Raw genomic sequence first — 13,986 nt, forward strand, 5'->3', positions numbered from 1 at the left:
TAAAGAAAGATAAACTCGAGGCCTTTATATTTAAATGGTCACAACTCGAGACCATTCTTATAAGTGAAATAAATCAAACATACATGTGCAAGCACCCCATTGTTCCACTAGTGTAAACCTTGAAAGAATTAATTTAAACTTAGAGGTATGATAGACACTGTGAAATGATAGGAAACTGCTGAAGAGTAAAGGGCAACTGGGATGTGGGAAAAGAGAAGAGAAAGAAGGAGAAATTTTGTATGTATGTATATACATGATAGTTAACATGGTTGATCTTTTGTCTTCTATATCTATGCTGAAAGAAACTGTCAATGAGTCTTTGGTTGCCCAGTATTGCATGTCTATATCTGTTTTCATGAGAAGCCACTTTGAAGATATCAATGTGTAATACAACCACCATTGTTAATTCCCTACCACTTTGTTTGTAACTCTGTATTGTCTGTACCGTGCTTGTGATGTTGTAAAATATTGTACGTCTCTTAATGTTTCCCTCCTTTTATCTTTAAAATAAAAAAAAAATAAAATTTTGTAAGAATATAAAAAAAAAAGAAAAAATTTCCTGGAGTAAAGTGGAAAACCTACTGCAAAGGACCAAGAGATGAGAGAAATGCTGTAATGGAATCCAGGCCCCTCTCCCCCTCCTTTAGAGAGAAAATGCATAACCAAAAATAAATGAAAGATAAACAACCAAAGGTAACTCGCTAGTTTGAGTAAGGCTCAGAGAACAGAATGACAGTAATGGCTGTAGAGTTGGAAACAGGGAAGGGAGGTGTAACTCACTGAGGTAGAGGGAGCCTCAGATGAAATGGGGTGAGGGGAGCGGGGAAGGGAAAGTGGTCACTGTCAAGAGGAGAGCATAGTGTAGAGCATGGAATGAACAGAATGTGGACAGCGGATCCAGACAGCTTGGTTGCATCTCAGGGGTTTCTGCTCACTGATCATGAGATCTTGGCAAGGTGTTAACCCCTCATGCCTCAGTTTCCACATCTGTAAAATATGTTCACTCACAGTGCCTACTTCACAGGTTGTCATCAAATTAAATTTATAAAATATTAAAATTATAAAGTATTAAATCAGTTCCTGCTACATAGTCAGAGCTATAGGATACCCATCACTATTACATGAAATATTAAATTATGTAATGAATATGGAACTCTGAAGAATATCAGAATCACCACATAGAAGCAGCTACAGTAGCCATGGATGAGGGAGAAATATTTAGGAGAGGTCAGTCCTGCCACAGGTCTTGGGCTGACTGGGGAGCTTATTTCGCAGGATGTGGCTGTGGGCCCCATGGGCAGCAGAGAATTTTGGTGGGGTGCAGTGGGCAAAGTGGTTGCACAGAAGGTGTCTGCTGGGGGACCCCAGGTTTCAGGCAGAGTCAAGGAACTGTGTTCTCATTCTCAGGACTCTTTGCACTGCAGGATTGTGAATCTCGGAGAAATGGCACAGTTTAAGAACTTCTGATCAAAACATCCTCTGCATCCTGGAAGAGCGCACCCTATTCTTCAAGATATAAGCTGTCATCTGACACCTTGATTCTTTGGTAAACCACTCACCTTTCATGTAACCCAGCTGCTTCTGTGTGATGGGAGCTGTGCTAAGACCACTTGCCTTAGACGTGAGGCCACAGCTGCCTCTTATTTTCTGTGAAAATAACTTCTTAATGGGATGTGATGCTGTATAAAATGCCATGATGGTGGACATGGCTTTCTATGAGTATGTAGACAGTGATGGTGGCAGAAGAATCCTGGCAGCAAAGTAAATCCATAACAAGAATGCATGTGTGTCGCACTCCGAACAAACCTCTGCTTCCCTTATGGTGGGACACACCCAATGTGATCTAATCCTCCAGGCCTCCATGAACCTGTCTTGTTTTCTGGGGAAGCACACCATCTTTTGGATCAGCTGCTTGTTCCCACTGGTGACAGATTATATCTTGTAGTGGTGGAAGTTAGGTTGAACTTTATAGAGGTCAGATATACATGTATTCTTTTCCTGTGGGCCTGAACACATTTTCAAAAACACAGTGGCATAACCATCACAACCGTATTCTCTCACAGTTCTGACTGACCTCAGATGTCTAGAATGATTGGCAGGGCTGCTTTCCTACTGCAGGCCCTGTGGAGAATGCGTTTTTCGTGTTTCCAGTTTTCAAGCAGCTCTTTCACTTGTCCAGAGCCCTTCTTGCCTGTTCAGAGGCAGCAGTAAAGAGCAGCAGAAAGTGAGCTGCCTAGCAACTAGCTCTCAGCTGAGGGTGAATTAGGTGTTACTGTTCTGCCTTCTTGCTTGAGCCCTCACACTATGAAGCAGTAACTTTTTGTCATGTCTTTAATGCAACAAGTTTTCCTTCTTCCAAATTTATTGTTGATAATTTTTCACATTTAAAATGACCCCTAATCTAAGCATAGTACTGAAATACTGTTTAGTGTTTCTAAATGTGTGAGGGTTATGATGCATTTCACAGAGAAAATGCTTCATGCAGGCATGTGTTTTAGAGGTGTTGACTGTGAACTCAGGATTAATGTATCAGCACTATATATTAAATAGGGAATCTTCAAATAGAAACACACACAATACTTGATTATAGTTGCTGATCAATTGATAAAAATGCAGCCAGAGGCACAAAGCAACATAACTCTGTATTTTCTCTGGGTTGCTGGTGCACTATTTGCTACTTTAGTGTTGTCCAGTGTTTTGTTGACCTTATAGAACCAAGCTATATGTTGAATACTCAAACTGATAAAATATGTTACATTGAAAGTAAAAAAACAAAGTTGGCCCAACATTATGTTCAGTGATATGAGGTCCAGCAACCTGTCTTGCACCTCAGAGGAGATATTTGAACATCTTCCAGATCAATGAATGCTCAGAAATTTCCTGAGGTCTTGGGCTTCTCACTTTTCCATAGCACTTATCTCCCACTTTTTAGTTTGCATCTGTCCAGTGAGACATCTTTCCCAGGTGTCCTCATATGGACTCTTGGCTGCAAATTCACTCTTCATTGCCTGCTGTAGGAAAGTAGAAATGCTCCTTTTAAGTAGTTCTCCTTTGTTCCCTGGCACAATTTTAAACCTTGTAGCAGAGGATTTGGAAAATACCAGAAGATGAAGGAGTCTGTCGGGTTCCATTCTGTCTCCTCAGGCTCCTGCTGCTTGTCACTTCTCCAGCATTAGTTCCTGCAGCTCATGATTTCCTCCCTGCCTGTCTCACCAACACATCTTTGGGCAGTTCATCTCTCTATGAACTCATGTCCCAAGCATCTTCTTGTGCAATTCACAACATCCCCTCATTGAGGACCTCCCTTGCACCCTAGAGAACAGATGCCCAGAAAATTTGTACCGATGTAGCACCTCAGTGCTTCTCTTCACTGCTAGAACCACAACTCCACCCACTTCAGCGATGTCTGGTTGTCAGCGGATATTGTTCCTTATATCTGAGAGTCCTGTATTCTTCTGGTTCTTTTTATTTCTTTCTAGCCAATGACCTATTACACCAATCCTTTGATATAGTTAATAAATTTTTTATATTAAGTTTTCTTTTTTAAAATTATTGTGTGCTTTCTGCATTCTGGTTGATTTAATAGATATAGAATTGATACCAGAAATGGCACCCAAGAGACAAACCATAACACAAAATTAGGAGATTGGTTTGATTGTGGGTTTTACTGCAGGGCTGATGTCTTACAAATTGGAAATAAGATACAAATAACCCATGACAATCACTAGCACCATGATCGGTTCAACAATCACCTATGCTGATTTAGATAAAAGACCAAGCAGAGTGTATGTTCTGCTATTACTGAGAGGTTAAAGTCAATGTTTAAAATTAGGATTTTAAAAAAAGACAGGTTATTTCAGCCAGTTGTCGTAGCACATGCCAATAATGTTGGTGTTTGTTAGGCTGAATGATGTTGAAGATTGTGAATTTGAGGTTAGCCAGGAGTACATAGGAAGTTCCATGCCAGCTCTGCATTATAGATTGAGACTTTGTCTTAAAAAACAAGCAAGCAAGCGAACAACCTGAGAAGCTATTTTTCCACCTTTCTCATGCTGAGAATGGAAACCACCACCTACCCCAGTTCTATGGCTAAGGAAGATTCAATCTTTCCTGGGCCTCCTGTAAGTCAAAACCTTACTAAATCTACATATGCATATCTCTTAGCTTTTCCCCTTACAAATTCTGTAAGTTGGAGTAGTTCTGTGCCCTTGAGAGGTTTAGAAAAGCTATACCCAGAGCTGGGCTGACTTGTGAGTAAATTCGTTGTTCCATTTGTATAGAGTTTTCTTGTACTCTTGATACTGGTGGGCAAATGAATCTAAATACTTTGGGTTAGGATTCAGGCCTTTGGCCAAGGGCCCCTCTCCACCCCCTGTCATACTGTGAGCCCAAGTGGCCACTACACTTCACTACTGCTTTATGGAAGTGGATGATAAGACCTATGGCATCAGACTGATTTCATGAACATGACAAATGTAGGCACTTTGCCTCTCTATTCAAGTCACAGACTGAGGATTTGGAAGTTACCATGACAGCCTTAAAGGAATCTTTTAAGTCATATAGTCATGAGCCTGACACTGGTAAAAATCAAACACAGAATTTAACTGTGCAGGCGGTTGAATTACAATGACTGCTTAATTCACCAACTTTCTTATGTAAAATTTAGGACAGTAAGAAAGAAGGGGATATTAAATACATAAATGAGACCATATCTTTGAATTTAGATACAAATGGAAATCTTGAATGTCAGTCAGGTGGAGACTCCCTTACTACTAGAAGTAGCCCCTCTTCTACTACTCCTTTGCCTATAAGTCTTGATAGGCTCAGCTGTGGCAGCTGTCCTTGAACATTGATTCCCATTCTTTTCCAGATCCTAGTAAAATGGGTCATTATGGCCACCAGATTCATGAACCTTGTTCCGGGGAGAAAGCTATACATTAACACACAGAAGAAGAAAACAATTTTACACAACAAAAGAATTGCAACACATTGCTAACACATGTTATTAAAAACCCGAGAAATATAAAACATAAAATAGTGGGGATTATGCATTTTATACCAAGGAGCATAAAATAAGACAGAAGGTGAGACATAGTTAATCTCTGTAAGTGCACTGATAGAGAGCCCGGATGCATACTGATGACACATAGTACATATGAAGGACCATCCCAGTATCTCCTTTGGTCAGCAGATGAAAATTTGGACTCTCTGGGGTCTACTTTTACTGAAGTTGAGATGTCATGATTTTCTTTCTTTTACTGTTCATTAGAATTATAAATACGTTTAATCTCTTGTGCAGAATGAAGTTTTGGAATTTTTTATTAGTATATGTTTGCAATACATAGTAATTACATTTGTTTGGGTAATTAGTATGTATGTTTTATCTAGATCAATTTTGGTCCCCTTTCTGTTGAGCCCTCCTTCCACATGTTTCCTCAGATGCCCTTCCTCATCTCCAAAACATGTACATCCTTCTTTCATATCATCTCTTTAATTTTACTCATTAAATTATTATATTTTGTCTTCTTATATGAGAAACTACATGAAATTCAACCTTCTGTGTCTAATTTGTCACTTAACATTATAGTATCCATATCCATCCACTTTCTTACAAATGACTCAAATTTATCTTTCCAATATGAATGTGTAATACTCCATTTTGTATGTAAAACACATTTTCTTTCTGCATTCATCTTTTGAAGGGGTGTTTCTATAATTTAGCTATTTTAATTTGTGTTAGTATAAATAAGAATATACCTGATTACTTTACATATGTAATATGACAACTTTAACTCCTTCAGGTTGATAGCTAAGAGAGCTACCTCTGGGTCAAATAAAATTTCTATTTTTATTTTTTATTTCCGTACTGATGGTATTGGTTTATATTCCTATGGGCAATATAGATGGGTACCTTTTCTCCCACATCATCACCAGCATTTTTTTGTGTGTGTGTTCTTGACGATAACCATCCTTACTGGAGTAAGGGTAACTCCAGTGCTTGAGTTTGCATTTCTCTAATTGTGACACATGCCAAATATCTTTTTGTGTACTTATTTGGTATTTCTACTTCTTTTGACACATGTCTGTTCATTTTATTTGCCCATTCTTTGTTTGTATCTTTTGTTTTAGGGTCCTGATTTTTTCAAAGTCTTACATATTCTAGATGTTAGTTCTCCACTAGAAAAGTAACTCACAAAATTTTTTCCATTCTGTAGGTTGTCTCTTTATGCTGTTTATTGCTTTTTTTATCTATGCAGAAGATTTTTAATTTGATAAAATCCCATTGCTTGATCCTCAGAATTATTTCTTATACAATTGGCATTCTCTTCAACAAGTCCTTGCCTATATCCATGCTTTCACGTGTTTTACCTATGCTGTCTTCCAGCAGATTGTTTCTGTTATTATACTTAGATCCGTGATCCATTTTGATCTGATTTTAGTACAAGGTGAGAGATATGTGTCAGATTCTCTCTTTGGCAAACTGGTGGCTATGTTGTAGCTTGGGGTTTTTCAAGGAGAAACAATATAATACAGGACACATAATTTATAATATTATTTATAACAGTCACCCAAAGAATCATATTCAAAAAGAGTACAGAAACTGTGTCCATATGCTAAAGACCAAACAATACATCTGAAGGCCTGGATCCTATGGCAATATCCTATATAAGTCTAGTTGAAGACTTAGAGGGCGTAACAATGCCTTCCATGAGTGCAACTGGAGGCCAAGAGCCCATAGCAATATCTCATGCAGGCCTGCTTCACGGATGTGTGTAGGAAAGGCCCAAAGATCAGGGGTGGAAGCTAGAAAGTCTGCGCCCGTGGGATAAAGGATCTGTGCTAGCAGGCTGAGGGATCAGAACTGGAGCTACGAAGCCACAATACTCAAAACAAGAACCAGACTCCCAGGGAAAGTACCACAGCCATTCTCAGCATCAGTAAGGTCTTGAGCCTCGGATGATGAGGAAAGCCAAATTCCCATCAGGAAAGCCAATGCAACAAGCCTCTCCAGGAGACTCAGCAGTGTACCATCTTCCCCTCTAGAGCCAGAAAGCAATGCTCAAAGTGAGGACTAGAGCTTCCCCAAAGTGAACAGAAGCCATTTTCAGTGACAACGAGGTCCTGAGCTCCTCTTCCAACAAATGCCAAGTTCATCAGGAAAGCCAGCATGACAAACTCCTCCAGGAAAACCAACAACTCCCTACGGCTACCCTACAGCTTCTACCAGCTCCTAACAGCCTCTAAACTTCTTCCTCTCCATTTCTTCCTCTTATGCTACTGGCAGCAATCCTCAGGTGGGCCTCCCACACCCAACACCGTGCTGACTCAGTTCAGATGGATGTTACAAGTTAACCATCAGTTGTCAGTCCACCACAGGCTATTTATAAAAGAGGCCATGTTTTCTCCAACATGTTCTTTGTCCCATTTGTCAAAGATCAGATGGCTAAAGCTTCATGTCACCTTCTGTTGGGCCACAGGAGGTTCACAGCAGAAAAGATCTGAAAATAAAAGCAGAGGTTAAAGAGGAGAGAAAAATGCTGTGCTGCTGGCCTTGAACAAGGAAGTAGAGCAACAAGAGAGGAGATATGCTTTTTCAAAGCTGGAAAAGGCAGAAAAACACACTCTTCCCACAGCTTGTAGAAGGAAGACAAACCTGCTGACCATCATATACCTCTGATTGCCAAACTGCTAGAGAATATACTTGTACTGGTTATGCCATCATATTGGTGGTGGTTATAGCAGCCATGGGAAAGGAATGGAGACAAAGCCCTGGCATAACTTTTCTATCAAGGGTGACATGGCTTTTACCACAGCAAATGATCTGTCCCCAAAAGAGATCAACACCCAACCCACAAGATTTCACCATGAGGCTTAAGAGCCTTGGGAAATAATTTGGAAAGGTTCTGAGAGAATGGCCAAAGCGGCAGCCTCAATGTGCTGTAAACTATATGGGAGACTCTGGTCAGACCCTGGAAAATCAGAGTGCTGATAGAAGTGGTGCTGGTTAAGATGAGGCTCAGGAGGCTTCAATAGAAGGACTGCCTTGGCTGCTGGATCCCAAGAGGTGTATACTGTGCTTCGGCAAGAAGTTGGTCTACATTTTGCTTGAGATATTGCCTGAGTGGCAGAAAAATTTCAAGCAGTCTACTGTTGGGATGGTAGCGTGGTTACCCTCGAAGGCTTTTGGCCAGATCCATGTTCGAAATGAAGATCAAAGAGCCAGCATTTTGAGAGTAAAAGCAGACTATTGGTATGGTTTCTCCATCCTGGTGTGACCTGGTTGGCCATAGGGCAGAGAGACACTGTCGTAAATAAGACTGGAATAGGCTCTGTGAAAACCCAGAGGACTGCTTGAAAGGAGAAGGGAGGTAGCATTGAGGTAGGTGAGAGGACACTTTCTGAAGTAGCCAGCTGTCACAGCTACAGAAGGTGAAGACTGCAGGTGCAGTCCAGCCTGTGTGTCCTAAGCTGACAAATTAGCTTTATTGTTCTGCTATGGCTACCACATCGGGAAGGTGCTGAGCTGGTCTCATGACCTTGAGGCCTGCTATTCACATGCTGTATAATCTCCTGTGACTCACTTCTGATGGGATACAGCAGAGGTGATATAATGAATGGATGGATTTACATGTTTCTGATTACACTGGAGTAGATCTGGTGGCCAGTGCAATCTATCTGTCTCTCTGTTGCTGCTTTAACGCAGCAAGTTCCACTTGGGAAAGATCATGTGGCAAGACAGAATGGGTGGTTTATAGACCCTGAGGATGGTGGCATCTGTCCAGCAGCTAGCAGAACACTGATATCCTCCATATTTAACCTGAAGGCAGTTCAGCCTATCAAGTTGATGAGCTTAGATGCAGAACCTTCTCAGTTGAGCCTCAGTCAGATGAGATCACAGCTGAACAACTTGGCTGAAGCCCCACAGAACAATAAGAACCCAGCTAATCTGTACCCTGACCCACAGAAACCTTGAGGTAATGAATGCATTGTGATCTAGGGCCCCTTGGTGCTTCAGTTACAGGTGAGAGTGTTGGCAGAGAGAGGCTATCATTGCATGGAAGAGAGAGTCTTCAAGTCTATCACAAAGATGTGATGGGACTGGACACCAGTAGGCATGAGGCTCTTCTAGGTGCATTGAACAAACATGGACCTACACAGACAGAATGCAAGACAGAGAGCTCCTTCCCTTTCTCTGGGAGCAGAGATTGTGCCATTGACCAAGGAAGGGCAAGTGCTTAGTAAAGTCAGAATAACACAAAGCTTATCAGGGAAAGGAGGTTATATAACTTCACCCTCACGGAACATGCTTTACATTTCAGAAAGCAAGTGAAGATTCCTAAAACAGATTTGGCTCTGAGAACGTCTTCTTAGCACCCTGAGATCTGCCTTAGGAATTCTAATTAATGCTAGAACCCAGGCAAACTTATGGCTTCCCAGACCTCACCATTTCTTTCAAATTCCCCCTACCCCATCTCTTTTCCTGTTTCTTTTTCCCTAAACTCCTTTAAATCCTCCTGTAGCTCAACCTAAGTGTACCTCTTTCCAGGAAAAGAGTCTTTGCAAGAGTGTATGTCAGGTCAGCCAGGAATCATGAGATGATCTCTTCTCCAGCAGGGGCATTGCTGTAGCAAATGCTTTGTCATCATGGGCATGAGTTCACCACGGACACAGGGGTCAGCTCTTGGCACTTTTTCTGCACAGACCTTATGGATTAAGCCTTCAAGAAAATTTCAAAAGTGTTTTTTTCTTCCTTTCATATTTATGGCCCTGAATGAGAATTACAGTGTTTCTAGATGGAAGGTACTATTAGTACTAAAAGACCACAGGAACAACTGGGATGAGGGAAAGGGGACAAGTAAGAAAAAGGAAAGGAAAAATATATATGTATATACAAAAGATAGTTGCACAATTGCACTGCTGATTTCTACTGGTCTGTTGAAAGGAACAGTTAATGCTTAAATTTTTTTCATTCTTTTTAATTTTTTGACCAATTTTGCATGCTTATCTGTGGTAATCTGAACAACTTAATTTGAAGACAGCAATATGCAATAAAACAACAATTGTTGAATTCCTATCATCTTATTCAGTGAAATTTTGTATCATTTCTAATTTTTTTACTTATTTTTATTCTCTTTAAAACAACAGAATTTGGATTTTCTTGAATATGAAGCCAGATCATTGTTCACTTGTATCTCATACACTCTTTCAGCACTGTGATGAATTACTTTCCTTTCACAATAAAATAGAACTCAGATGCCCCAGGGACTGAGGCATCCTTCCTTTATACTACTGAGGTCTCCAGTATTATATATGTCTCTCATATATATGTCTTTCATTACATATGACTATTACATATGTCTTTCTTTTTTTACTTAAATATTTTTTGCAGTGCTGAAAGCCAAACCCAGGGCTTTTGCCTACTAGGACAGTGACCTAACATTGAGTTATATACCCAGCCCTTCATATTTCTTTGATGTAACTGACTATAGCATTTCAATTTTCTGACAGTATAGGAAAGAGAAAAGTTTCTTATCAAATAAAAGTATGAATCCATAGAAGCCATCCTTCACATGGTACCAGCTCACTGAGATCCCCTGGTCTTTCAAGCACTTCTTACAGAGCAAAGTGTCATCACAGAGGATGTCATGCTCACAGCTCACCAGGAAGGCCTCAGGAAGCTGAGCAAATATCTCATCATCTGCTAGAAGGGGTGAATGACCCACAGCTAAGATATGTTTAATTTGCAGGTAGGCAGCCTTGGTAAAAGGCGCAGGAAACTGGAGTTGCTGGTAGTTGTTCTTCAATCTCTTGGGAATGTTTTCAGAGCTCAGCCATTTCCCTTACTTCTTCCAGGTATCTGGGGGACATAAAACAACCTTTTACATTGGTGTATTTCCAGGAGAGTACAATGGCCATGTATTTACACAAAAGTCTCATCATGAGGTCTCTAGTGAGGAATGGAACATTTTTGTTTTGTTGAAAAGATGGGAATTGGAAATTGATGCTCTGAACAACTGGATAAAACCAGGACCTGAGCCCGGATCTGAGGAAGATCATTCCTGCCCAGCAAAGCCTGAATGACTAAAATCAAGCCCTCTCCTTCATCACTTTTCCCACAGGCCACTACATGGGTGGAGTCCACATCGTTGGCATTGAAGCCCTTCAGCGACTGGATGGTGGCATTCATGACATCCTGTAGATGGACAGGATAGTAGTGGTCAGGGAGCTTGCAGTACCTAAAGAGGAAAAAGGGAACAAAGCACAGGTCTGCATAGTTGTCACTACTGGTATTTAAAGGATATCCTCTACATCTTTAGGAGACCAATCTAATCACATCCTTAGGCTAATGTGGTGAAGACAGGTAACCACATTTTTATTTTATATGAGTGTAATGAATCTTCTCAGAGTCAGGATGGTTAAGATTCCTGATTCCCAGCCCCAGCTGTACCTTATGGATGCTCAAAATCCACACAATAATCTATAAACTGAGAGATACTGGCTTTCGAACAGGAATAAGCATCAAGGACAGGAAAAAAAGACAAGTCAATCTCCTGCTGGTCCCACACCCTGTCAGGAGGAAAATAGACAAGGTTAAAGTCAAGGTGAAGTTGCTTTGAAAGCCAGCATTAAAATGGTAACTTCTCTGCTCCTAAAAACTATTTGTACTGTTTGTCATGGTGCAGGTATCTGACCTTGGAAATTGCCTTAAAATGACCTTGAGGACCTGGTAGAACCAAAAATCTCTAATGAGGGGAATTAGAGGAAAAAGACCACTGAAGCCAAGGTTAGAAGCAGTAGTAACCCCTACAGTTTCTGGATGAATCAGAATTGCCCACAATTTCTACCTGGACCTGCATACGAGCAGCAGATTATTCCACTAAGAATCATGGTTACAATCCTCAGCTCTCTATTTCTCCTTGCCAACAGTTGCCTAAATTCCTGCATTACTCTGGATCAGGAAGATGCATCTGAATGAACCTCCCACCTTGTTATCTGTTGGCTTTTAGTGACAGCTCTATCTTTCTGCGACATACGGATGCCATATTTTTGGCTTTTGCATATGTCAGACAGCGTATGCATTCCTTATTCTGTTACATTTTCAGGCAGGTTCTTTTAAAAAAAATTAAAAACCCGATGACTATGCCTGTTCTTATATAATGACTCAAAGAGTTGTATTCTTTTTCAAGGACAGGTGAAGGTGTACAGAACTAAGAGTTGTTCAAAGGGTAAAGGCAAAGAAAAGATTACCAACGAAGGAAGGAAACAAATGCAACCCAGGCTGTGTAGGACCCAAGAACAGTGGCTAGTGAGAATCATCTTGAAGACTGGTTATCAAATGATGCCCCTGGAATGAATCCAACCACAAGGGAAAAAGAACTTTAAAATGCATTACTAAATACACAAATGGATAATCTAATGAATGCATACAATAAGATTGGAATGAGTGAAAGGATGAATCCAAAACAGAAATTGACTAATCTGAATTGTTATTGTTATCTTCAATATTAACTGCAGTTGATCTTTGTCTTTTCAGTTCAAACAGTGCAAATTGTGAAGCATCAAGAAAGTGTCTTCTAATTGTAGGTTCAAGTTTGGAAGAAATTCATCAGGAAAATAGCACGTTAGCATAGTGGCTTTCAAAATTTATCAAGCGACAAAATTTTTTCTATGAGAATGGTAAACATAGCCACATCGAACATAGTGATAGTAACCCTGTTTCAAAGGAACCATTTTGAAATCCATCATCTTCTCTTTTTTTATGTTATTTTTTTAATTTTAAGAGTAAAAGGGGGAAACATTCACAGACAGACACCGTTTAACAAAATAGCAAAACAACGGTACAGACAATACACAGTTACAAACAAAGTGATAGGAAATTAACAATGCTTGTTGTATACATACTGATATCTTCAAAGTGGTTTGTAATGAAAACAGATACACACATTCAATATTGATCAGCCAAGGACTCATTGACAGTTTCTTTCAGCTAACAAATAGAAGATAATAGAAAAGCCATGTTAACTCTCCTGCATATACATACATACAAATTTTCTCCTTCTTTCCCTTCTCTTTCCAACATCCCAGTTGCCCTTTACCTTTAAGTGCTTTCCTATCATTGCATAATGTCTATCATACCTCCTACTTTAAATTAACTCTTTCAGGATTTACACTAGTGAAACAGTGCAGTGCTTGCACATATATGTTTGATTTATTGCACTTATGAGTATGGTCTCTAGTTGTGACCATTTGCCTATAAAAGCCTGGAGTTTATCTTTCTTCATACCTGAGTAATATTTCATTCTATTAAAGTATGACAATTTTCTTGTCCAGTCCTCAGGGGATGGACATTTGGGTTGCTTCCACATTTTAGCAATTACAAATTGTGCTGCTATGAAAATAAGTGCACATATATTGCTGTGATATGATGCTTTTAGATCTTCTGGGAAAATACCCAGAAGAGGGATACCTGGGTTGGATGGGACCTCTAGACCTAGTTGGCTGAAGAATCTTGAAACTGATTTCCACAGTGGTTTCAACAGTCTGCATTCCCACCAGCAGTGGAGAAGGGTTCCTATTTACACACAGCTTCGCCAGCATTTGTTATTGGTTGATTTTGTAATGCTAGCCATTCTTACCGGGGTAAGGTGGAATCTCAGTGTTGTTGTAATTTGCATTTCTCGAATGACTAATGATGTTGAACATTTTCTCATGTATTTATTTTCTATTTGTATCTCCTTGTCTAAGAAGTGTGTATTCATTTCAGCTGCCCATTTTTGGAATGGGTCTTTCAATTTGGAGGGGCTGATATTTTCAAATTCTTTATATGTTCTAGATACAAGCCCTCTGTGTGAGGGACAATCAGCTAAAATTTTTTCCAAGTTTGTGGGTTTTCTTTTTACTTGGCTGGTGATTTCTTTAGATGTGCAGAAACTTTTCAGTAGGATGAGATCCCAGTTGTTGATTCTTTCAAGTGTTTCACGTGCA

General features: G+C 40.0%; 1 pseudogene; it reads right to left on the bottom strand.

Moving 5' to 3' along the window:
• Positions 1-10,461: 10,461 nt before the first annotated feature.
• On the bottom strand, positions 10,462-12,033 carry LOC102017459 (annotated as a pseudogene).
• Positions 12,034-13,986: the final 1,953 nt, after the last annotated feature.

Source organism: Chinchilla lanigera, unplaced genomic scaffold, assembly GCF_000276665.1.
Source record: "Chinchilla lanigera isolate Chin_1 unplaced genomic scaffold, ChiLan1.0 scaffold00085, whole genome shotgun sequence".
Lineage (NCBI taxonomy): Eukaryota > Metazoa > Chordata > Mammalia > Rodentia > Chinchillidae > Chinchilla > Chinchilla lanigera.